At 35.0% G+C, this 26323-nt stretch overlaps 1 protein-coding gene and 1 pseudogene across 5 annotated transcripts in view; one reads left to right on the top strand and one right to left on the bottom strand.

The window, feature by feature from the left end:
• The window catches only part of LOC118537897 (uncharacterized), a 220984-nt gene that overhangs the window by 120617 nt on the left and 74044 nt on the right, over positions 1-26323 (top strand). The window lies entirely within an intron of this gene.
• On the bottom strand, positions 4694-5352 carry LOC118537910 (large ribosomal subunit protein eL28 pseudogene; annotated as a pseudogene).

Consider the following 26323-nt stretch of genomic DNA (forward strand, 5'->3'; position numbering starts at 1 on the left):
TCAATAAATGAATAAAGAAGATGTGGTGTATACACACAATGTAATATTCTATCACGTTTTTTAAACTAGCAAAACATGTATAGAAAACAATAGTACTTATTTTAATGAGGTTAAAAGTAAAGATTGCCAGAATGGTCTGGGTTAGAATTCAGGGGTTGTGGGATTTAGTCCTGGATCTGTCTCTATACTCTGTTCTCAACCAACAGGCAGTCTAGACCCATGCTTTCTAGACTTGAGTGACTGTTGGAATCATTGGTAGAGCTTGTTAAAAGTAGAGATTCTTCAGTGGACCCTACCCCCAAGAGATTCTGATTCAGCAGGTCTGGGGTGGGGCTATGCATTTGTATTCCCAGGGCAGCTGATGTGCTGATCCTTAAAAAATCACTGGTCTACACCTTAGTTTTTCTCATCTTTATAATGTAGGGATCCAGTTAGGCCTATCTATTATAGCCCTAAAAAATAAGAAACAATTTCAAATTTTTAAGGGGATGAAGATTTCAGCTTAGAAGTTCCATACTTTAAAATATTAATAAAAGTTTAACTCTTCTAAGCACCATGTAAGACTATAGAATGAACATTGGCACCATCGTCCAGATGTGGGAATAGAAACATTGGATGTTTACATGTCTAAAGTTATCCAGCTGGGGGAGCTTGGGTGTCTTAGTCAGTTAAGTGTCCAACTCTCGATTTCTGCTCAGGTCATGATCTCAGGGTTATGAGATCAAGCCTGGCATGGGGCTCCATGCTGAACATGGAGCCTGCTTAAGATTCTCTCTCTCCCTCTCCCTCTGCTCTTCCCCCTACTTGCTCACTCTCTCTCAAATAAATAAATAAACAAACAAATAAATAGATAATGTTATCCATCTGGACAGTAAGAAAGTTATGACTAATCTTGTCTCTCAACTCAAAGCCCTGTTTTCTTTTATATGGTATGTATGGTTTTTATAAGTGAACAATAACCCCTTTATAGCCGGTTCATGCTGTTTAGAATGGGTATTCTCTATTGCTTGGGTGACACATGCCTCTTGGATATAGCTTTGTGGCAGAGGCAGGTAATAGTTTAAAAGAAGAATAACAATAAGAAATGATAATAGTAATAATGAAGAAGAAGAAAACAACTGCGAAGCACAAGAGAAATAGCATTTTCTGGAACAAGCACTTGTCATCTTTGAAGGTATCAATACTGCTATCAAGAGGGTCTCAGTCTGGACTCTTTTGCAAGAACCCTCAACCCTATACACTTTTGTGGGGTAATTATTTTTGTGGGGTAATGATATATATATATATATCATTAATTGAGATGAGACACCAGCTATGAACAGATTTAGCTAACACTGCAGTTCTCTACCTTCTGTCTGAACCTAATTACTATCCCCCACCAACAAATGTTTGCTCTTACCTCACCTTCAGTATCTCAGCTGTTGAAAAGTAAATCCCCAAACATTCCTTGATTAAGTTCTTGTTTCATGCTTGTAAGTTAATACTGAGATGCTGAGCCAGAAGGCAGAGGCATTGTTAGTGACAACTAAAATGAAAAACAAAGTGAGAATTAATTTGTTCCCATAGCTGTTAATGGGGGCTCCTCTGAGGCAATGCCAGCATAACGCCAGTTGCCGCACTGAGCTAACAGGAATTGCATCAGGTCGTACATGGCCAGCAAACACCACCATTTAGCATATAGTACAATTTCAGGCCATCTAACAGGTTGGGCCTCATGATGCCTTCATTTTTTATTTTTTTGTTTCAGATATAGTTTTTTAGACACGTTTGCATAACAGCTTTGCTAATCTTAAATATTAAAACAACCTGCAAATCATACTATTTGATTTCCATGACTTTCGTTGTTGCATTTTTTAGCCCATTCTTTTTAATCTTGAGTTAGGAAAATTAATTTTGTAATATGTTTCTGAAGGTTATAGAAGACTAAATGCTCATTTTGTAAAGGGGCTCTCTGACTTGTACTTCTTAGACCAGTCAAACTAAATAAAAATAAGAACCGATATAGAGTTAGCGTATTTCTGTTTAATGAAAAGAACATTGAAAATATAGTAATCTCTCCTATTATAATTCTCTCATTTGTCAACAGCATGAACTTTTAAAAACTAAGAAGGTAGAAAAAATATGTCAAAATTTTTTTAAAAATTAGCCTATGAAACACATAATACAATGTCTTTAGTGTTTTTTGTTTAAGATGCACCCCTGAAAACTTTGTTGACAACCTAGAAATATCAAGACCCTCTGTTTGAGGAGGAGAGGGTCAATTGTCTACTCCCTTGAGGAGGGGGATGCATGATGGGCATGTTGAAGTGGTGATTTTGTAACGAGGTAAACAATACTTCAGAGCGCTTGGAAATAGGTGATCTGTTCCATGACTAAGGATAATAGAAATCTCCACACTTTCCTTAATATTGGCTGGCTAGTGCACATGGATCTATCTTTTTTCTCATCAAATCTTGAAAGGCTTGTAAGTATTTCATCACTGTGAGGAACATGCCCCATGTATTACCATAATTTTTCAGTAGGAAAACAAGATTTATTTTTAAAAATTGTACTTTCTTATGTTTTCTCATGTTCTGTCACAGGAGGTGAGTGTTCTATCGTGTCAGAAGAAGAGATGGCATTTTTCAGATAGTGTATGGACCTTGGCACATGAAGTTACATAATCTGGGGGAAGCCCATGTGCACAGTGCAGCACAGTTTTGGGGTGCTCCTTCTGGTCAGGGCCAGAACAGCTAGACTTTCTGGCCTGTTGCCCCTGGGCTGTTATATCTTTGGTCTTAAGCAGCCATGTCAAGTTGGTCTGATAGGGAAAGCCTACAGATGGTAAGCAGGATGAGTAACGTCCAGTATTTGTTACTTGGCTATGGTGCTCTAAACTCAGCAGTGAAGGTCTAGATAAGTACTTCAGGGGCCATTTTGAATCAAGGTCTTTGGGACCTTCTGGAGGAGTCCTTTTTCAGGTTTTCAAAAAGAAAGCTGTGTAGTCTGAATTGTGCCTGGGATGGGAACTCAGAATGGTAGCAAGGTGAATACTCTTAGTAGACAGAGCTGAGGGCAGAGGCTCTACATCATTACTTTACAGATACTGAATTCATCTCTTATTATGGATCATTTGTATTCTTTTAATGATGTCCATACTAGTTGCATGGTAACTGCTCTAATAATATGTATGTTCATAAATTGGATCTTAATGAGAAAACATTCTGTTGGAAATTTCAGCATTATATTTATCAATGAATGGAAGAACTTTTGGAATTGCTATCTATAATTTTAACTGTTTTAATTTTTTGAATGGTTGTAAGAGTTGATTCGAAAATTGTTTTATTCTTGTGATATATTTTTCATTAATGGTGACTGTTAATGATTTGGAATGTGCTTGTATCATTTTAATTAGATAGAAATAAATAGAAAGTGCTCCCCAGTATTTTGGGCACAGGTGGGAGTTCTGGCTACTGTACTCTACTGATAGCATCTCGGCACCATGGGATTTCAGTCCCCCCTCCCCGCCCCCAGTGTGAACAGAGACTGAGTAGGGAATCTGGACTAATGTCTCAAACTGTCCATGATGCAGTGGTGCCCCATATTTCCCTGCTGGAGTGGCGTAAGAGGAGACCAGCAAAAATTAAAGATTCGTATAAGATCCAGAATTTCATGACTTGATGCTCAAAAAGTCCAGGTTCAATAAAAAATAACTAGTCCTACCAATGAGCAGGCAAATCTCAACTACAATGAAAAAAAGACAATTAATAGATACCAATACCGGGAAGACAGAAATGTTATTTGACAAAGGTTTTAAAGCAGCTACCACAAAAATGCTTCAGTGACCAATGAGAAACACAACTGAAGCAAATAAAAAGTCTCAGCAAATAAATGAAAGCTTCAGCATATAAATAGAAAGTTTCAGCATATAAATAGAACATAAAAGAAAAACAAAATGGAAGTTTAGAAGTGAAAAATAATATTAAATTAAAAACTCAGTGAATGGGCTCAAAAGCAGAATGAAGGGGATGGAGGAAACAATCAGTGAAGTTGAATAAAGACAACAAAAATTTTTCAGTCTGAACAATGGAGAGAAAATTGGGTGAAAAATTTAATACATCTCTGGGATTATACCTGAAGATCTAACATTCTTGTCATCAGAGTCCTGGAAGACAGGGAAAATAGCTCAAGACTGAAAGGTATACTATGTCCTGGGCCATAAAACAAACCTCAGCAAAGTTAAAAGAATTAAAGCCATCAAAGTGGGTTCTCTGATCAAAATGAAATCAAACTGGAAGTCAAGAACAGAAAAATAATAGAAAAATTATCAAATATTCAACTTAAAAGCAGACTTCTAAATAAATTATGGGTTAAAGAAACAGTCTGAAGGAAAACAAAAAAATATATTGGATCGAATGAAAATGAAAATGGAACATACTGAAATTTGTGTGACACAGCTAGATCAGTACCAAGAAGGAAATTTATAGCATTAAATACGTGAGAAAAGAGAGCAAGTCTCAAAACAATAATTTCAACTCTGACCTTAAGAATGTAGAAAAAGAAGAGCAAAAATAAACATAAAGCAAGCAGACAGAAGGATATAAGGACAGAAATAAATAAAATGGAAAGGAGAAAAACAATAAAACAAAAACTTTTTTGCAAAGGTCAATAAAATTTACCAATTGATAAAAAGAGAAGGCACAAATTATCAATATTAATAGTAAACAGGGGATATCACTATAGATCCTGCAGACATAAAAAGGAAAATAGTCGAACACTGTAAATTACTCAGATAAACTTGAGGACTTAGATGAAATGGATCAATTTCTTGAAAAGCACTAACTACCACAAATGACTAAATATGAAATAGATAATTTAAATAGTTCTGCAACTATCTTCCCCCCCCCCCCCCCGCCCCGTGGTTGACATCTTTATTGCTTTGGAGGTGGGGGGTAGGTGCTCAGGAGCTTCTGGTGGGGCTGGCCCCTTCCACTTTACCATCACAGGCTTCTGGCTGCGCAGGATGGCTCTGGCTATGTGAATGGCAGCCATGCGCAGATCTGGGCGGTACTTGTTCTTGCGGATCATGTTCCTGATGCTGCTGAGGGTAGCCAGTGCATTCTCGCTCATACTGGTCCCTACATAGGAGGTGGTGGGTTTTCGCGGGCCCCATCTCCATTTCATGACCCCCACTACAGGTCTGCCCTCGGCCACTGGCTCCACGCCCACAGTCTTGTGGTGAATCAGCTTGTTGTAGCGGGATGAGTTGTGAGCCTTCAGGTTACTGGGCTCAGTGCTGTTTGTCTGCTTGTTCCTCCTGTTCAGGAACCTGGAGTGGTTCCGCACAACCATCCGTTGTAGGTGGGCGGACATGGCGGTGGTGGGCAGACTTGGCGACAGCTCCCTACTGTGGCCAGAGAGGGAAAGAGGCCTATAGTCCTGCAACTATTAAGAAAACTGAATTCATAATTTAAAAACTCATGAAAAAGAAATCACCAGGCCCAAATCATTTTACTAGGAAATTCCACTGAACTTTTAAGAAAGAATTAAAACAAATTATGCACAGTCTCTTCCAGAAAAGAGAAGACAAGGGGATACATCTTAATTCATTTTATGGAGCTAGTATTACACTGATACTAAAACTATATAAAGATAGTAAAGAAAACAAAAACTACAGTCCGATATCCCTCATGAAATTAGACACAAAAATCTGTAACAATTTAGCAAATAGAATTAAGTAATCTATATGAGGAATTATATGCCATGGCCAAGTGGGGTTTATTACAGTGATGCAAGATTGGTTCAGTCCACAAAAGCTATTATATGATCCACCATATTAACAGGCTAAAGAAGAAAAACCATATGATATCAATTGATAACAGAAAATGTGTTTGACCAAAATTCAACACTATTCATAATGAAAATTCTCAGAAAAGTTGGAGAAGAGGGAAACTTCCTCAACTTGATAAAGAGCATCTATAAAAAATCTACAACCAATACTTAATGGTAAAGAATTTGAATGCTTTCCCCCTATGATTAGGAAGAAGGCGAAATATCTGCTCTTATATATTCAACATGGTTCTGGAATCCTAGCCAGTGCAATCAGATTAGCAAAGGAAATAAATATCATACAGATTAGAAAGGAAGCAATACAGTGCTTCCTATTTGCAGATGATGTGATTGTCTACACAAAAATCCCAAGGATTCTACTAAAAACTCCTAGAAAATAAGTCAATTCAGCAAGCTTGAAGGATACAAGATAAACATCCAAAAAATAATTGTCTTTCTATATGCTGATGATAAACACATAGAAAAAAAGATTAAAATTCAATCCCATTTAAAATTGTTTAAGAGAAATGATTAGGTGTGAACGTAAAACAATATGTGTAGGACTTACATGCTGAAAAATAAAACATGCTGATGAAATAAATCAAAGAAGATCTAAATAAATAGATATATTCTGTTCAAGGTTTGGAAGACTCAACATAGTGAAGATTTCATTTGTCCTTAAATTGACATCTAGGTTAAATGCATTTCTTTTTTTTTTTTTAAGATTTTATTTATTTATTTGAGATTGAGAGAGAAAGAGAGCACAAGCAGGGAGAGGGGGCAGGAGGAGAAGCAGGCTCCCCCACTGAGCAGGGAACCCTATGTGGGACTCGATCCCAGGACCCTGAGATCATGACCTGAGCCAAAGGCAGACATTTAACCAACTGAACCACCCAGGCATCCTAAATGCATTTCTTATTAAAATACCAACAAAATTGTTTTGTAGACATAGAGAAGTTTATTGTAAATGTCATATGAAAAGGCAAAGAAACTTCAGTAGTTAATTTTAAAAAAGAAGAATAAAAATGGAGGAATTGGCCTACCCAATTTCAAAACCTATTGTATAGCTAAAGTATTGAAGACTGTGTGGCATAAGTAGAGATATACATAGGTCAATGGGACACAATAAAGAGCTCATAAGTAGATCACATAAATATGTTCAACTGACTTTTTACAAAGATGCAAAAGCAATTCAATGGAGGAAGAACAACTTTTTTAACTAAAGATGCTAGAGTAATTAGACATCTATCAACAAAAATATAACCTTTACCTAAACCTCACATCTTAGATAAAAATTATCTCAAAATGCATCATTGACTTAAATGTGAAACATAAAAGTATAAAACTTTTAGAAAAAATACAGGAGAAAATAGTTGGGATCTAAAAGCATGATTTATAGAAGGGAAAATGAATTAATTACATTTGATCAAAATAAAAACTTTTGCTCTGCAAAAGATACTTTTGAAAGGACAAAAAAGACAAGCTACAGGCTTGGAAAAATTACTTGCAAACCACATGTCTTACAAAATAATAGTATCTATAACATGTAAACAACTCTCAAAATTCAATAGTAAAAAAATAAGCAATCCAATCAGAAAATAAGCAAAAGATCAAATATTTCACTGAAAAGGATATGAAGACAGCAAATAAATGTGTTCAATAATATTCAACATAATTAGCCATTAGAGAAAAGCAAATTAAAAATACAAGATATCACTATACTCCTACCAGAATGGCTAAAATAAAAAATAGTGATAAAACCGGGTGCCTGAGTGGCTCAGTTGGTTAAGTGTCTGCCTTTGGCGCAGGTCATGATCCCAGGGTCCTGGGATCGAGTCCCACATTGGACTCCCTGCTCAGCAGGGAGTTTGCTTCTCCCTCTACCCCTACCCCCTGCTTGTGATCTCTCTCTCTCTCTCTCCCAAATAAATAAAATCTTTTTTTAAAAAATAGTGAAAACTAAATGCTTATGAAGATGAGGATAAATTGGATCACTCATACATTGTTGGTGGAAATGAATATGGTACATCCCTAAAAAGGGTTTGGCAGTTTCTTAAGGAAATTTAAGATGCAAGCGCCATACAACCCAATAATTGCACTTATGGGCATTTATCCCTGAGAAATAAAAACTTATATTCACACAAAACCCTCCATACAAATGTTCACAGCATCTTCATTGATAGTAGCCACATACTAGAAACAACCAAGTTGTCTTTCCATAGATGAATAGTTAAATAGTCTAATGTGCATGGAATACTACTCAGGAGTTAAAAATGAATGAACTATTGACACACACAACAACTTGGATGAATCTCAGAGAATTTTACTGAGTGAAAAAGGATGTTTCCAAAAGGCTACATACTGAATTATTCCCTTTATGTAACATTCTTGAAATGACAAAATTGTGTAACTAGAGAACATATTGGTGGTTTCCATAGTGTAAGAATGAGGGGATGGAAACTATAAAGAGAAACATTAGTAATCCTTGTAGTGATAGAAATGTATCCTGTATCTTGGCTATATCAATGTCAATATCCTGGTTGTGATATTGTACTATAGTTTTGCAAGCTGATACCATTGGAGAAAACTGAGTAAAGGGAACATGAGACCTCTATGTAGTATTGCTTAGTTTTATGTGTATCTACAGTTTTCTTCAACTAAAAAAAAAAAAGTTTAATTAAAGTTATAGGAGCAAGTTTGACTTTCTCATAAATACAAGATTTTACCCAAATGTTTAAAAAATTCATATATATACCCAAATATATATATACCCAAATATTTTGGATTTATTCTTACCATGTATAAGTAACGTAAAGAAAAATATAATTAAATGTTTTTACTAAACCCAAAATGGATGTCCATCAGGTTTATTCCAATTTACCCCAAAATGTGTTTCAAAGAAACCAAGATTTTTATCATAAGAGGAAAAAAATTCACAAGGAAAGAAAGAATTTTTAAAGTCACTTTTTGCAACCTCCAATAAAATAATTATGTATGTAATACTTATACCAAAACTTGCATGAATATTTTGATGGGGAATTTTATAACGGATGTATCAGGCTGACAGCACTGGAATCCATTGATAAAACTTCACTGAATATCAGTTTATCACTAAACAAAAAAAACAAAAAACGGTACAAACAGATACTGTACAAATGGAAACCACTGGATATTAAGTGGATCCGCCATGGTACAATAGGGAACACACAGCACCAGCCATGAGGTGTTGTTACCTCACAAATACCACTGAAAATATTAATATGACTCTATTTAAAATTCTATCTCTATCCACCTGTTTGTAGGAAACCTGGCGATAAGGAAGGGGTTAAGTGACAATTTAAGGAAATAATTACACACCTCAAGACTAAGAGAAATTCAACATGAAAAACAACCCAGTTTTTTTGTGTTCTGATTTGAACACACAATCTAAGAAAGAGTGCAGGGAAAATTAAGTGTGGACTAGATAATGATGACATTAAGAAGTAATTGCTTAATTATATAGATGCTTGGTGGCATTGTGGTTGTTTAAAATGGTCCCTATCTTCTAGAAATTTATATTGAACTTATGGGTAAAATTATATGATGTCTGGAATTTGCTTTAAAACACTCGGGTTATTGTTATTTATTTTTTATTTTTTTAATTTAAATTCAATTAGCCAACATATAGTACATCATTAGTTCCAGATGTAGTGTTCAATAATTTAACAATTGCATATAACACCCAGTTCTCATCACATCACATGCCCTCCTTAATGCCCATCACCCAATTACCCCATCCCCCCCACCCGCCTCCCCTCCAGCAACCCTCGATTTGCTTCCTATAGTTAAGAGTCTCTCATGGTTTTTCTCCGTCTCTGATGACTTCCCATTTAGTTTTCCCTCAAAAAAATAAAATAAAGTAAAATAAAATAAATAAAACACTTCAGATATGTAACAGTACCAATGACAACAACGAAAGTGGGAAAATGGGGACGTATTGAGACTATTGACCAATAGTTGGTAGTTGTTGAATTTGGAGGATGGATATACAAATAATCATTATATCATTCTTTATACTTTTGCATGTGTTTGAAAATCTTCCATTAAAAATAATACATACATTTAACACCCAGGGCCCATCACAACGAGTGCCCTCTATCACTAAATTCTACTCCCAAAATGAATATTATACTATATGTTAACTAAGTAGAATTTAAATAAAAAATTGAAACAACAACAAAATAATACATGCATAATGTACAATTTATGCCATGCCAAAGCAAATGGAGACCTCAGAAATGATTGTCAGCTTTTCATAGGATATTGTCAGCTGAAGTGATCTATCTCTGGGTCTCCCTCAAATTGTGTCAGTCACACAAATTGAATGCCCTTCTACTTTTCCTGATAGCCCTTTATAATATCATTGGTCATCTAGAGGCTAAGACTCTAATATACCCTGACTTTTCTCACTGTAGCAGCCCTTAGACAGATTGATTGTATATCTATCCTCTCAGGGATCCTGATTTCAATTGATTTCTGAAGCTTTGTGGTAACATGGTTAAAGGTATTGCTGTGAAGGTGTTTATGGTCAAAAATGGTAAGCAAACACAAATGGGAAGAAATATTATTTGTTTGGCCCTCCCCTATGCCCCCCTTCCTTCCTTCCTTTCCACCTCCCTTCCTTCCTTCCTTTCTTTTTCTACCTTCTTGCCTAGGGATTCCCTTGCTATTAGTTGTGTAATATATAATAATAAGAAGAAAGAGATAGTTACCCAGGGCAAATATCTTTTGCACTTGATCAGGGAAGAAACAAAATAAAACAGAACATATTTGTACAGTATGTTATCCTGCTGAGTTGTCATAGGAGACCAGAAAACTATACTCTTGTTCAAACTTATGAAGTTAGAAAAAAAACATGCAAATTAAGTGTGAAACATAAATTATTCTGAAAACAAACAAGAACAGCAACATTAAAGGAACAGGGTCATCAAGGGAAATTCAAATCCAGGACACAGCTGCATAAAACCTTAGACAGTGAAGAGTAGCAATACTCATGGAAAGAAGGAAAGGATTACATTAAAAGAGAATGCTCAATGAAAAGGAAATGGACTGAATCTATTTTTATTTAGAGGAGGCCATTGTTAGATATTTTAATTACTGTTTAAAATATCTTTAAGGAACAGCTTCCATTTACATTACAGAAAACAGAATGGAATTTTGCTTCATTTGTTGAGTGTCTTTATAGCTGTAGGATATAGAAAGTGAATATACTGTTACCTAATGTGGTCAAAGAAGAGATTACTCATTCATTAATTTAGTAATTCAACAGGAGGAAGGGGGGCATAGAGGAGGGCCAAACAAATAATATTTCTTCCTATTTGTTTTCCTGCTATGTGATGAGCATTAGTGGTTCAAAATTAAGAAGGTATAGTCCTCAACTTTCATGTACTTAAAATCCTGCAGGGGTTCACTGTAAAGTGAATGTAGTCGTGGAGGTCTACCTAGAGTTCAAGAGGAACACAAAAATACCCCTAAGTCATACCAGGGACATAAAGATTAAAGGAAGTTTTGAAGGACTATAAAAGTTATTGTAATGGGGGGAAAAAAGCCCTAGTGATGGGTGTGTTGCCAGTGGGTTGGGAGAAGTTAAGCATCTCAAGCATTCTAAAATCATGTCTGCAAAAGCTGGAAACAGTCTAAAATTGCAAGTGATTGGTTTCTATTAGGCCAGGAGGTATATTTTGGTGGCCAGAAGGAGGTGCTAGAGGTGAAAGGGGCACAGAGCACAAAGGTCTGTGTGATACACTGTATAAAGCAAGCTTTATATTCTAAAGCAGAGAAGGAATTGAAGGGTGTTAAAATGGGAGGTATGATATAATCTGACATGCATTGCAGGAAGATAGCGCCATGCTCAAGCTGAGTGGTGGTATTCTTTAGAGTACTGAAGAGGTGGTAAGAAAATCCATGTGGATTCGATTTCAGTAATATTCTCTTGTATCTAGTATCTGTCGTTAATAAGAAGCTATTATTTGCAAAATAGTGCCTGCCATTCTTATATCCATTTTGTGCTCTCTCCTGCTCTGTCCTATAATCAGAGTGGCTAATCCCTGTAAACTATACTTCCCAAGCTCCCTTGTCCACTGATCTTTTAGTAAGGTTTGACCGATTGTAGTTACTCACGGGAGATCAACAGGAAGAGGGGAGAAGTCAGGTTACTTCTCCAAATACCAGTCAATTTTATTATAGTTTTTAAATTTTTAAAAAAAAAATTTAATAGGGCTTCAAGGATAGTTGAGTATGTGGTAAGACACCTCCAAAAATAGCCATATATACAAGATGAAATTTGTAAATTTTAAAATAAAGGTACAAAATATTCTTAGGGCTCAAGTAGGGAGTGAGAACTACTAGCTGATTACAGAAAGAGAGAAAAGAAAAAGAAATAGGCTTCATATGCTGGTATGTTTGAATTCACTCAAGCCATAATTTATTCTGGGGCAAGAGTTGAAAGAATCACAGAGTTATGTTCCCATTGCATCACTGACCTTCATAATATTCCTGGTCTCCTTGTATTTCTCTCTGTATGTCTGCTTTGAGCCCTATTTCTGTGCTTCCTGTTTTGGTCCTTACCTGATAGGAAAGTAGCTTATCATGCAGCTGTGTGGGCAGGGACAGGCAGGTAGGTGATCAGGTGGTAAGAGAGACAAGTCAATACCTGATCTTTACCAGGGGAACCAAGAACTGATGATGTGGATTGGGAGCAGCAGAATAATTTGGGATCAAAAGCTATTCTCTAGTTTCTGGATCCAGAGAAAAAAATACTTGGAAAGATTATTCCCAACATCTATGAACTGGAAAACACACAAATTTCCTATATGGATATGGAAGAGAAAGGGATTTTTGGAGGTGGGATAAGGGGAGTACAATTGGGAGAAGTTCCTTGTTAAATTTTAATATAAAAAAAATCATTCTTTTGTTGATTTTTTATTTTGTTTTCGGATTATGCTTCTGTCAGAAAGATAGTGTCACAGTCACGTGTAACAGAGAAAAGGACCTGGACAGAGTACCCATGTCTGCTAGATGGACAAAGAGAAAATCAACCAGTCAGCTGAAACCAAAACACCAGCATCAGGGAAAACAAAACCTATGGCAACACAACCTCTCTTCTTTTTAATGTTCAGAGACGCGGTGTGTGGCATACTCAGTGAATATTAGTGTCCAGTAGATATTGGCTTAATAAATGAATGGTGAAATAAATGACAAGACACATTTTTACTGGCACTTGGATAAAACATAATTTTAAAGACTTGATATGGGAAATAAAGTATTCTTTTACTTATCCTCAAATCCAAGTGGTTTCCAACATATACACTTAGACCAAAATTATTAGTATTATTTTTAATGAATAAGTTTTCTCTTCTTGGGTTGAAACAGTGGATCAAATTTTATAGACACCCGAAAGCTGTCCAAAAACAATTTGCCCTTGAAATTTGGAAACCTGAAGTGTGAACTGCCAAACACGATGCAGTCATCTATTGACATCTTCATTCCCTTCCCAACGTATGAGATTAAGCTTTCTTTTATTTTAATGATGAAAATATTGGGTCTGTAGTATAGAAGAGTAAACTTGAATTTTCTTAATAAAAAAATACAAAGTATCATTGGCAAAACTGCAATATCCGTCCAAAAAAATGAAGCACAATAGACAGAATATTCCATGGGCAGATGTTAACTTAAAGTGTGCATTGTTTGGGAAAGGAGTTAATTAACAACTTATTAATTGGATAGAAAATCTGAAACTGTTGTACTTCTAGCAAATACATAATTTTCTTCAAGTATTATTAAAGCATTTTTGTTGTACCTATTAAAGATTCTTGTCTCTAAGTTAATTTCATTATGCTAATAAGCTATCATCGTTACAGAACCTAAGCTTTGATCCATGTTAATTGTCGTGATCTTCAAAGACAAAGTCACCACTTACTTTAAATGAATTTTACATCTTTTTAAAGAATCACACGGAAATTAGGGGAAGTAATTAATTTTTTATTATGTGTCTCAATATTTTTAAGGGAGGAAGTCAATGGTATTGGCTAGAATTCATTTTAACATTTAACTAGGGAAAACAGCATGAGGCAAAAAAACTGTTCAGATGCAAAAGATTAAAGAAAATTTGAAACTGGGACCTAATTTGTCTTGATAAACTTTGGTGTTTAATATGCTTCTTTTGTTCTCAGTGTGAAACTGCAGGGTTTTGATTTGTAAAAACTTTTTGAAGAATTAATTCTTTCTAATTTTTATTCATTTCTTTGTCTTTCTTTTACAGTAAGACAGACAAGTTGACCTTCAAACCATAACACTTTTAAATATCTATGAACTTACAAGGTTAAATCTATTAGTGATCTGATATTAGCTATTGTACACTAACAGAGTATGTTTCTTCTGAAGCAGATTAGACCTAGCTGTTCCTATATAATAACTAGTTATTTGAACCTTAAGGGGTATAAGCAAATAATGTTATTAAATTATTTGCATTTCTCTTTGTAATGAGAAAAGGTCAAGTATGGAAATATTAACTCCTTCATTTTGTGAAAATTTTTTACATGAAGATGGAAATGTACTGGTTTTATCTTTGTTATAATCAGAGTGAGGTGCAGGTTAGGGACATTTTTCAAGCCCCATCAAACTAGATAAAAAACTGGGTCAAAATCCAGACAGGCAAAAGGAAAAGCATAATATGGTCTATTTTTTTCTTAAACTTTCAGAGAGAAGGAATGAATTACCAAAATTGTAAGAATTAATTTTGTAATCATTTATGCCATATCAAGTCACCTGACATTCTTTTTGGAAAAATATGGGGTATGAAAGGGATACATTAAACATACATTAAAAGAACAACAACAAAAACACAAGAATTCACCAAATGATGTAAATAGGTGCTTCACAGAGAATAGAAATGTATTAAATGGGATTTTTTTAGAGAAAATCTAGTGACTGTAATATAACTGTTAGCAAAGAGGAACATCACAGTACAACAAACAAGCTAATGATGAGGTTTTACTTTGCTATGAAGGATTTCTGATCCCATTGGAGAGGTGATGAACTCATCATAATAATTTCTTGAGAGATAAACCAATAGTTCTCAGTTCTTTCTGTGCGAACCTTAGGTGGTGATGACAAAAATGTGAATTCTAGCATGGTGCCCAAGCCTTTATGTTTTTAACAAGTATTCATAGGTGATTCTAATGCAGATGGTTCATAGACCACAAACCTGAAACATTGATAAGATTAAGAACAAACTCAAATTTTATCTGATGATAAACTTTCTCTGACTTTAAAATATATTTTAAAAAAATACACTTCATAAAATTCTTTATTAGTCAAGGTTCCACAATATATCTAGAAAATAGCCATATAAATTAAAATGTTGGCTTAATAACTTTAGTATTAGTGACATCTTATGTATTATGTTAGAATGACTAAAAACAACACAACTACTTAATTACATTAACTAAGGTATGTCAAAACTTTAATACACCTTAAATTAGTACTGTCTTCTTCAAAAATGGTGGACCTATACACCTTTTATGGTAAGCCATTTTGTATTGTCTCCTTTGCATGTTATAGACGCTTCATGGATGATCGCTAAATGGAGAAATTGGATTTTAATCTTTTATGTTGTAATCCAGTGAATGGTCCGATTTAAGATTATCCACTTTAGTTGCCAAGCATGGCTGTTTTCATAAAAATCCTAACTATAGACACAGAATAAGCATTTTCTACTTGAAATTATTCTAAAAACTGTGCTGGAATTTCTGAAGTTATTTGCATGAATTTTGCAATACTTGAAGTTCTATAATAATACATGAACATGTGTTCCATGTGCCATCTTACAAATAGACCAAACCACACATGTGCGTGTGTACAAAGGTCTAATTTTTCCTAGACCTGTTGTGCTGTTAGGGGAGTTCTGCATTATATTTTGAGATCGGGTTCCTGGTGAGTGTAATTTAGGGTAAAAAGACTTACAAATTATTTACATTAAAAACTAACTTCTAAATCTCCACTAAATAGCTCCTTGTATCCTTTAAAATCTCCCTCAAACATGTTAAATCACACTTCAAATGCATTCTAGAAATAATAATAGTGTATGAAATCCTTCTTACATTAAAGATGTTGACTTTGCTACATGGAAGGATTTGGAGACATGATAAAGATGGCAAAGAGCTCAAAGCTCATCCCTCATAGGATTGTGTTAGGCTGGGATCGGGGAAGGAAGAGGCATATGATTCACATCTAGTTTTGTCAATTTCTCTCTAACATGTCAGAGGGGCCTGATTAAGATGGAAGGGAGAAGTAAAATTCATAGAGAGGTTTCCCACTATTGTGACTATAAGGGATGAATAAGGTGGTCACTGCTTTTTTTGATAGATCTTAGCGTAGAAATTTACAGCTTCACATACCTCTCTTTATCCTAGCCAAAGCCACCTGGACATTAACACAAGAGGCCACGGCTACACATGATGGTTTAGAGCAAAATGTGCCTTATACAAATGGCAGATCAAAGGAGAAATATATGAAGGATCAAACCCTCTATGTATAGTTTTAGTAAATTAAATACTTTAGATTAGGCTTCCATATGATAAAACTATGAATAAACAAATTTAAGGTTAGGAGATGAGAGACCTAGGAAACCAGAACTGTTAAATAACGTAATCAAAGATGGAGTTTATTGCATAAAAATCTTTGTTGCAGGATTTTTTCTTGTAACACTATCAGAGCAACCCTGCAATGGCTTCAAAGAAATTTGTGATCAAAGGTGTAGCAAATCTATGATTAAGGACCATAACCTAGACTTTGCCAAATGCTATATACATCGAAGGGCAATACTTCTGAATAATACCTCATTTGTTTCTAAACATCCCATGGCTTTCCACCCAAAGGAATAAAATATATGCTAAAGGAAATAGTCATTTTCCCAGATTTTGCTTGAAATAGATCATTAACATTTTTTATTTATTGTACTTTATAACACAGGTTATAAACTGGCATCAGCCATATTTTGTTTGGCTTACACAATATTTTAAAATATTTCAAAGTTAGTTTCTAGCATTTAAATATCATGTGTTTTTATACAAATAGTTGGACATCCAGCTTTAATCAAAAAAATCTGTTATCTGAAAATGTTGAGTGTATTTCCTTATTTCCTTTGACGTAGCAAAAACAGTATGGGGCCAAGTGGAAATTTCCTCCTTTAAAGTCATGTTCTGTGCTCTCCTGTTCACCTTAGCACCTGTGTAGCAGACTTTCCTTATTCAAATAATTTGTCTAAGACCTAAAGACACTTGAGTTTGCCTCACTGATCAAAACATGGTCTACTAGAAATAAACAGGAATCCAGTATCCACTCCTAGGGAGCGCTCCATGCGAAAATTACTGAGATAGGTTGAAATTCAAGAAGGTATTAAGAACGATATTGTGAGGGATGAAAGGACAGTGGAAAAAGAAGAAGAGACTATTGTCTGGAGGGACCCAGCCAGATAGGGTCTTGTTGCAATTACCTTTTGCAGCACTTGAGAAACCCTTGGGTGAGTCCGTACTTAGCAAATCTTAGATTAAGAGAAATGAAATGTTAAGGTTTGGTGCAAATTTTTTCATTTCTGCATATAGTAAGTAACATTCTAACTTAAAAATGTAAAAATACCTCTGACTGAAGATTGTTAGAAGATGTTTGGGGTTAACTGTGTTAGATGCTTTCCTCTTCTAAAGACCTTTGCTTTTAACTAAATGCTTGCTTATCTTTCTAATTTAACATAGTCCCACATTCTTCTTTGTAGTAATTTTGGGCTATCTGATAACATATAATGGAAAACATGTTTATGTCTTCCACCAGTTCTTGTTGCATATTTCAAATGCTTAGAACAACAATTTTCAGAAGCTTTCATTAAGGTTAATTTAAAAACTACATTAAATACAAACAGATTTTCTCACAAACAAAATGCAATGTGTACTTAACAGACTTCTGTATGTTATATTTGATAAACTACCTCATATAAATGCAAATTTTGACTTTCTGCCAGAACCAGGTGGTATGGAAAATATTTCTATTAAACAAATAATGCTGGAAGAGCAAACTTCAAGCACTGGTATGTTGCATAGGAAAAGAGGATGTTTTCATTCAGGTTTGATGTATATTTTCAGGTTGACCTTTTCGTATACAAAATGAAATAAACATACTGAAGAATGATATGTGGTGAGCTGTTGTCTTTGGTGTGAAAGAAGATTCAGGAAAATATACTTGGGGAGGGATTTTACATATTCAGAGAAATAGGCTAAAATATTTTCTTCTGTTTTGCATGGTTATTTGCTAGCATCATCTCATCTCCTTTGGTAGTTATCTGAACAGCTTTCATCTCAATCACTAACTAAAATTGAGCAAGGAGAGCTAAATAAAGCAGGATGATTCCAAACATTGCCTCACATGGAAAAGCTTTTTTTTTTTTTGAACTCTCGGCCAGACAAAATACAATCAGAACATAAAAGCAAACAGAAGACCTCCCCAAACCGATAACCCTAGACTAACCATGAGAAAAATATTAGAAAAAAACAAAATCAAGAGACATTCTACTAATTTTCTGATCAGTACTCCTTCAGATTTGTCAAGGTCATCAGAAACAAGGAAAATCTGTGATACAGACCAAAGGAGACTATGGAGACATGACAACTAAATGTAATGTATTGTTCTGCATGGTATCTTGAAATAGAATAATGATATGGAAAAATTAGTGAAATCCAAATAAAGCATGCAATTTAGTTAATAGTAATGTAGCAATGTTTGCTCAATAATTCTGATAAATGTACTATAGTAATGGAAGATGTTAACAGTAAGGGTGCAGGGCACATGGGAATTCTCTGTACAATGTTTATAACTTTCCTGTAAATCTAAAACTATCCCCTCAAAAAAGTTTTTATATTAAAAAAAAGCAAATAGAAGATAAATGGAGGAAATATTTTTTGTCGTTAAGGTACATATCGATCCTTATGAGGATGCTTCTTCATCAGTTTTTTGTTTATGTTTCGCTGAACTATAGGACACACAATGCTACGTTGGTTTCAGGTGCACAACATAGTGATTTGGCAGCCCTATATGTTATGTGATGCTCACCGGAAGTGTAGCTACCATCTGTCACCATGCAACGCTATTGTAATACCATTGACTATATTCCCTAAGCTGTACCTTTTATCCCTGTGACTTGTTCATCTCCTAACTGGAAGCCTATATCCCACTCCCTTTTGCATCTTTCTGCCCCTCCTTTCACCCACTCCCCTCTGACAAACCCCAGTTCTCTGTATTTATAAGTCTGTTTCTGCTTTTTTTAGTTTTTTTCACTTGTTTTGGTTTATAGATTCCACATAAAAGTGAAATCATACAGTATTTGTCTTTCTCTGACTTATTTCACTTGGCATAATATGGTTTAGGGCCATCCATGTTGTTTCAAGTGGCAAGCTCTCATTCTTTTTTATGGCTTGGTAATATTCCATATATATATATGAAATATTCCATATACATATGGAATATTTCATATATATATTTATGTATAATACTACATCTTCAGTATCCATTCATCTACTGATGGACAGTTAGGTTGCTATTATCTTGGCTACTGTAAATAATGTTTCAATGAACATAGGGGTGCATGTATCTTTTCCAACAAGTGTTTTCTTTTGGGGGGTGGATAAATACCTAGTAGTGAAACTACTGGATTGTGTGGTATTTTTATTTTTAATTTCTAGAAGAAACTCCATACTGTTGTCCATAGTGGTTGTACCAATTTACATTCCCACCAGTAGTGCACAAGGGTTCCTTTTTCTCCACATCCTCACCAACACTTGTTATTTCTTGTCTTTTTGATACTAGCCATTCTGACAGGGGTGAGGTGATATCTCATTGTGGTTTTGATTTGTATTTCCCTCATGATTAGTGATGTTGAGCATCTTTTCATTTGTCTGTTGGCCATCTGTATGTCTTCTTTGGTAAAATGCCTATTTAGGTCCTCTGCCCATTATTTAATCAGATTATTTTTACTATTGATGATCATTCTTAATCAGAGATGGTGATGAGTGTAAGCGCTATAATACAGTTTCTTGCTTAATTTCACACATGGGGTCCTCTAAAGGATTAGGTGTGCCATCTTAAAGAAAGTTGTTGCCTACATCAAGTGCAATGGGAAAATCTGTGACTTTGACTCTGTGGGTATCAGGTTGTGAACATTAGGCCTAACAAATTTACTCCTTACTATGGTGGGATCTGAAGACACTATAGAAATGTTTGACTCAAGACAAGGCTTTAATATTTAATAATGTTGCAAATCATTTAAAAACACTATTGAATATATGCAATATGGAAATCATATGCAATTTTAAAATATTCAGAATTGGAACAGTACAATAATTTTTAGGTTTGATATTATAGGTTACATATCTAAAAGTAAAATAGGAAATTCAGGGCACCTGGGTGGCTTAGTTGGTTAAGCATCTGCCTTTGGCTCAGGTCATGATCTCAGAGTCCTGGGATTGAGCCCCGCATTGGGCTCCCTGCTCAGCAGCAAGTCTGCTTCTCCCTCTCCCTCTGTGATCTCTCTCACTCTCACTCTCTCTCAAATAAATAAATAAATAAAAATCTTAAAAAAATAAAATAAAAGTAAAATATGAAATCTAAATACATGTGATGAAGATGAAGGAGGAGGAAGAGAGATTTGGGGGGTCTCTGGTCTAAGCACTGAGCTTAGAACTTTACATACTCTGTAAATTTGTATTACTCTTATTTTATGGATGAACAACAAGATTCAGAGAGAATAAGTAACTTTCCTAAACACACCTTGTAAGTAACATAGTAGTAACTTTACTCGCCTCAGTTACTCTTGACAACCTCTATCACCATCCTCATCAAACTTTCTTACTTATTTAAGTCTCCTGGGTCTTTATCTTCTTGGCATTCATCCCTGTCTCTCCCATTAGATTGAGGACTCATTTTTATGGTGTCAGAGATCATACGTGATATAGCTGAGGTTCTAACCCAAGTTCACATAACTCCAAAGTCTGTATACTTCAATTAAACCAGTGAATTAACATGCCTCCAGTAGAGTGTATTTGCCTTTGAAGTACTAATAAACAGATTTTATACCTGAAAATGTTAAAGGACTTCCTGACCAAAGTACCCATTACCAAAATGTTTTATTTATTTTCTTACAGGAGAATAAGGATTAAATTTCTCTTTGGTGAAATATCTATTAACTTTCAAATGTAAATGTTGATGTATATTAACTACATAATATAAAATTGTGTAGGAATTTTAAAAAAGTGAATCGAGGACAGAGGAGAAAGAGAGGATGAGATACTTTGAAAGGTCTTAATAAAAAGTTACTTGGAAAAGAACAGTAGATTTTGCTTCTGGTGGTGTTTTTTGTTTGTTTGTGTAATATAAGAACTTAGGTTTCATCCCTCTAAAAATAGTGAATGTTTTCATAAGAAATATGAACATAGAGTGGGCTAGTTGAGACCTCTGAAAATCACTTCACACCTCCAACCTAATATGTTATTTCTACTAATATGAGATTAACATTACTGATGTACAAAATAATTTCATAATTGTCTCTAACAACATCTAACTGAGCATACAACTCCTAAGAGGCAAGCAGTTTCAATAAAATAATCTTCATTAATATCATACTTAAATTTATTTCATGTAAAATCAAAATAGAGCCAAGGTTCATGAACTTTCAGAAAAAGATCTCTTATTCTCTCATTGAAATGGGAATAGTTTCCTAAGAAATTTTTATTTTTAGAGAGCTAGTAAGCTAGGTATACATATAGATAATGAGTACAACCAATATTCTATTCTAAGAGGAAGTTAAATTTCAACATTAGAGATGTTTTTATTAATTCTCTATATCAAACATTCTTCTGAATCCTTGAGAGAATTCACAAGTCAAAGAGGGTTTGATTATATGATTTCGATGGTAGGTTAATAAAATCATGTGTACTCGAGCATATTTAATGAGGAAGCTGACAAATGGCATCCATTTTATAACAAAATCAATATTTGCCTTGTTAAGTTGGGCAAATTCATTTCTCTAAAATTTTATTTAATATCAAAAGAACAAAATTCAAAAAATATGCAAAACCAGAGACTTCCAAAATTGAATATGAAGTGAAACATTATCAAAAACTGTATTAAGCTGGTCTAGATTAGTTATTATTTAAAGCAGATAGTCACAAATATTCAGCTTTTAAGGTAAGGTTCTCATATATTTAAATATGAGTGACTTCAAATTTAATACTATTATTATTTCTTTACTTTTTTCCAGGGAAAATTTTAGATTTTGAGCCAAGTATGGAATTATATGGTTGGAGGTTACATAATGCAGACCTACAGAGTGTTTTATATTATGTCTACGAAACAGAGCATTAGATTTCACAAAGAAAGTCATAGAGATGCCACATTGTTGAAATTTCTGATCTGGTTGCAGTGCTTAGGTTTGAAAGAAAAGCCCAAGGGCTAATTTACAAAACAATTACATTTGCTTTTCTGCACCCCTGATGCCCCAAAACACCAGAATTTGCACTTTTGAACAGGCAAAATAAATTCTCTTTTCTCCTTACTAAACTTTAAACTTTCAAATGTTTCTTATCTAACTTTAAATACTTTCCTTAGGGGCTTTGCTGGCCGGAAAAAAATGCAGGGCAGCTGAGAAAGGTGTTCCCAGCTCAGCCATCCTGTTTATCTATCTGCTCAGCTCCAGTTCATTCTAAAGCATAGGCACATAAAGAATCCTACCAGGGGCATCTATAAAATATGTAGCATCACTTTAAAACAGTAGCTTATGTCATGATTTTTAACACATTATATTTACTTCCAAAAGAAAGGATTCAAAGTATCACCAATCAGACCCTATTTTTCTTACTATTGAATGCCATATTCTATCCCTTTAAAGCTCACTTTTGACCATCGTTGTCAGAAAATATATAGGCACTTATTACATACAATATACCTATTAAATACATATCCAAATTTTCTCATCTCCTAAAGTTTCTCTTGATAGGTCTTTTTTTTAAAAAATTTTTTTAAAGATTTTATTTATTTATTTGACAGAGAGAGACACAGAGAGAAGGAATACAAGCAGGGGGAATAGGAGAGGGAGAAGCAGGCTTCCCTCTGAGCAGGGAGCCCGCTGCGGGGCTCGATCCCAGGACACTGGGATCATGACCTGAGCCGAAGGCAGCCGCTTAACGACTGAGCCGCCCAGGCGCCCCTCTTGATAGGTCTTCTTAAGGTCAGAAATCTATTAATTATAAGTTATTAATTTGCCATATAAAAAACAGATAGCTTTCCTTGCTAATCAAAAATAAATGAAAAATAAATGTAGGATTGATACAAAGATGGCATCTGTCTGCGTAAATGGACACCTTTGAAGTCTCTCTGATTCTCCCCAATGACACTCATACCTTCTAAGTACCACAGTAACTTTCCTCTCATCATTGCTCTTGAGAACAGCTATCACCATTCTTGTCAATCTTTCTATCCTATCAAGTCTCCCTGGTCTTCATCCTCTTGGCATTGTGTCTTGTTTCTCCCTTTAGATTGAGGTCTCCTCTCTATGGTCTCATATTCAGGCTTTTAGCTGTATGTGTCCAAAGACAGTTCTTTAGATTGTATCCAGTGCTGCAGTATACTTCTGCCTGGATGAAGGATGCTTCCATCATTGAAATAACTTTTTATCAAGGATGACACATAAGTATTCCCATGATGGAATCACCAATATCTAGGGTGATCACACATCCAGGATTGCCAAGACAGTTCTGTTTAATGCTTGTTATCTTCAGGTGATCATTAACACATCTGCTTATACTCTCAAAAGTCCTTATTTGATCACCATGTCAATAACCAATTTGTTAAGACAAGTTGAATGGGAATAAACTCATAAGACTTGAGGGATAAATTTACTATTTTAGGCAGGAACACTATTTGAATTATGTGCAGTGAATATCCCTGTACTCCTAATAAGAATAAATGCATAAAAGCCAAGCTTTAAAGGGTCCTCTATTCAAGTTGCACAAAAACACCCCAAAGGCAAATAAATGGAGCTGTTTCAGTCCAATAGCTTCAGTGATCATGTGCTAGTAATTAGAATTTATAAGTTTAAATATGCCAATTTGGTTTCAGTAACAAGATTGTGATAAACAACTAATAATAAGATATCTAAGTTATATTTATAGTGGTAGTATTATTCTGAGATACCTCCAATAGCAGCCTAGATTGAAAAAGGAAAACAGCACATACTGATGGACAGTGATATGTCAGGCATTAAGATAGGTATTATAATTATGCAACATGACTATAAATACAGATATGTTAATGCAGAGTGATCAAAGGGCCTCATGGAGGATCATGTTAACGAGAAGTTAATCTCTTGGGATAAATGAAAAGCCAGAGAGAAGACAAATGAGATAGATACTCATAGGATACAATAACGTCCCATTCTACATGGACAATGAGGAGGTTCAACAATGCCTGGATGATTGCTATTGTGGAAAGCTCATATCATCCTTGCAGGTGGGAAGAAAAATGTTTGCAAGCAGGAATGAGCTGGGGAAGAGAACAGAGACAACTGAGAAGCAACTTCTGACCACTCCTAAGAAGTGACACATCCTGGGAAATGCAAAGGCTGAACCCAGCCAAAAATATACCCCAGATTAGCCCATGCACAGTTGAGGACAGAATAAAAGACACTGGGGTTGAGAGAGGCTTTGCATATTGAGGACACTCAGAAATTCTCAGGGTAAACTACAGTGTATGCATTTAATGCTGGTGAGCATTTTCTGTGTTATGTTTTCTTTTCTGTAACCTTTGTGACAAGAGCTTTTGTCCTATAGGCAGAGGAAGTGAGAAACATGTTATTTAGTAGTGTCCTATAAAATGTATTATTTGAGGTAGTTCAGAAACAATTGCATGAATGGATGCACTTCACCATGATATTTATTCTACCCTCAAAACAAACTTAGGGAAGTAGATATTATCCCACATGACAGATGTGGAGACTGAGGATAGGCAGATCAAGTAACTTATCCAAGGTCCCACAGGCAATTAATGGCAGAACAACTCTAACTCCAAAGTGCACTTCTTTTAGACCATAGATGAATGGTTTTCAAAAGTAAATATTTGTAGCTATCACCTGATTTTTGTTTTTGCTTTTGTATATTTTTTGAATGAAGACTTTGAAGCAGGCAATCTGGGATGGGCCTAACATGTTATGATGATAATGCTGTCAGTTCACAGACCACACTTCAAGTAGCAAGGGTGAAGTAGGGAGGTGAAGTCACAGGGTGCCTTTATTCTTTAATTTTCAGAATTATTGATGCACCTTTTATTATAAGTTATTTAAAGACTTGCTCGCAGCCATTTTTTGGAGTCACATTGCTTTTTATTTAAGGAATTCTAAACTACCATGTATGAAATTGACTCCCATCACCATTTGTACTTTCTAATCAAGTATAATATTTTGTTGGAATGGATAATTGCAGATGCAACCATTTGTGAGTTAATGATATATTTTCAAAATTAAACAGGATCATAATGCTAGGTTGATGCAATGTAATATTTCTCTGTAGTCTATAGTTTGCTTCCATAGTTGCTATCAAACTGCCCACTAACAATTGTTTTGTTGCTCTGCAGGTAGCATTCAAAACTATCTCCTGCCTGTGGAAATTTAAATTTTAGTTGAACTGTTTAATGTTTTTTTTTATAAAGCAAAACTAAAAATGCAAAATAAATACAAAGCAATAAAACAAAAATGAACACACCCAAATTAAAATTCTATAATTCAACCAGCTATCACCAGTATAATTTTAGTGAGACTGTTTTCATGAATCTCATAGATACTAAATTTTGAAAGGATTTCCTCCTCTATATATTTCACAGTTCTTTTTTTTTTTTTTAATTTTATTATGTTACGTTAGTCACCATACAATACATGATTAGTTTTTGATGTAGTGATCCACGATCCATTGTTTTCGTATAACACCCAGTGCTCCATGCAGTACGTGCTCTCCTTAATACCCATCACCGGGCTAACCAATTCCCCCTCCCCCCCCCAAAACCCTGTTTGTTTCTCAGGTCCATAGTCTCTCATGGTTCATCTCTCCCTCCAATTCCCCCCGCCCATTTTTCCCTTCCTTCTCCTAATGTCCTCCATGTTATTCCTTCTGTTCCACAAATAAGTGAAACCATATGATAATTGACTTTCTCTGCTTGACTTATTTCACTTAGCATAATCTCCTCTAGTCCCATCCATGTTGATGTAAAAGTTGGGTATTCATCTTTTCTGATGGCTGAGTAATATTCCATTGTATATATGGACCACATCTTCTTTATCTATTCATCTGTTGAAGGGCATCTCGGCTCTTTCCACAATTTGGCTATTGCGGACATTGCTGCTATGAACATTGGGGTGCATATGGCCCTTCTTTTCACTACATCTGTGTCT

This window comes from Halichoerus grypus, chromosome 4 (genome assembly GCF_964656455.1).
Source record: "Halichoerus grypus chromosome 4, mHalGry1.hap1.1, whole genome shotgun sequence".
NCBI classification, from domain to species: Eukaryota; Metazoa; Chordata; class Mammalia; order Carnivora; family Phocidae; genus Halichoerus; species Halichoerus grypus.